The sequence below is a fragment of the Muntiacus reevesi genome, chromosome 1, assembly GCF_963930625.1.
Source record: "Muntiacus reevesi chromosome 1, mMunRee1.1, whole genome shotgun sequence".
Lineage (NCBI taxonomy): Eukaryota > Metazoa > Chordata > Mammalia > Artiodactyla > Cervidae > Muntiacus > Muntiacus reevesi.
In genome coordinates, this window is record NC_089249.1 from 274,292,725 (window position 1) to 274,294,086 (window position 1,362).

The 1,362-nt window shown below is 37.9% G+C and overlaps 1 pseudogene; it reads left to right on the forward strand.

Annotated features, from left to right (window-relative positions):
- The first annotated feature begins 219 nt into the window (after positions 1-219).
- LOC136169123 (large ribosomal subunit protein uL11 pseudogene) lies at positions 220-650 on the forward strand (annotated as a pseudogene).
- The last annotated feature ends 712 nt before the right edge of the window (positions 651-1,362 follow it).

Below are 1,362 nucleotides of genomic sequence, written 5' to 3' on the forward strand. Positions count from 1 at the left end.
AGTGGGTTGCCATTGCCTTCTCCAATAGAGAATGCCTCAATACATTTTGCTATAGTCAATCAATGGAACTGGATAATAATGAAAATAATAAACATGTTGAATAAAAACATGTAGAGGAATATATATGGTATATTTTCTATAAAGTGCAAAAACGTTCAACAGAAATGTAGTTATAAAATACGCACAGAAGGCTTCTGTTGGCTTTTTGCTTGGAGGAGGCAAAGGTGCAGCCTTCTTAGGTCGTCTCGAATCCAGGTTCATCTGACACCAGCTGCCTCCACCATGCCGCCTAAATTCGACCCCAGCAAGATCAAATCCATGTACCCGAGGTGCACCAGTGGGGAAGTTGGTGCCACGTCTTCTCTGGCCCCCAAGATCAGCCTCCTGAGTCTGTCTCCAAAAATGGTTGGTGATGACATTGAGACAGAAAGAGGCAGAAAAACATTAAGCACAATGAAAATATCACTTTTGATGAGATTGTCCACATTGCCTGGCAGATGCGGCATCAGTCTCTAGCTAGAGAACTCTCTGGAACCGTTAAAGCAATCCTGAGGACTGCCCAGTCTGTGGGCGGCCATGCTGACGGCTGCCACCCTCACAACATCATAGATGGTATCAACAGTGGTGCGGTGCGGTGACCGGCTAGCTAAGGATTGCAAAGGAAAAAGAAACAAAGGATTATTTGACAACCAAAAAAAATATACATAGGAGCAATAAATATTGAATTATATTAATGGTTAATTCTTGGGAGGACGGGAGGGAGAGGCATAGTAAAAGAAAAGGGAAATAGATTAGGGAATATTACGTACTTAATCTAAATTCTACCTGTAACTTGATAATTCTAAAAAGTTGATGCAAATATTGCAAAATATTGTTCAGTTTCTAGTGGAAGTTTGTATTATCTTCAAAAAGTATCATGGTAATCTAAGCTATGTGCATTACTGAAAAGTTTTTCATGAAGAAAGCTTCCACATTTTTATAAATGCCAATTTTTATTAACATCATTTTCTTCTAGCTTATATCAGGATATATGAAATCTGCTCCTTAGAAATAATACTCAGTCTTTTTTCGGGCAGAAATCTGAAAATAGTCTTAAGAAATTGAGGTTTACGGCTGTTTACTGATCTAAATGATTTTGATTCTCTATTTGCTGGATAGAAAAGAACCATCTCCCTTTAATACAACCATTTCTATTATTTCTTCACTATCTGTCCAAATTTATTTCCTTCTAGATTGTTCTGAGCCACCCCCTTGATCTGCTAGTCTTTGATTGAAGAAATAATTTTTCAGAAAGAACAGAAACCCAGTCATGCCAATTCATATCTTTTAGTTTTCCAGTTCTTGAATTAGAAGTCTCAAGAC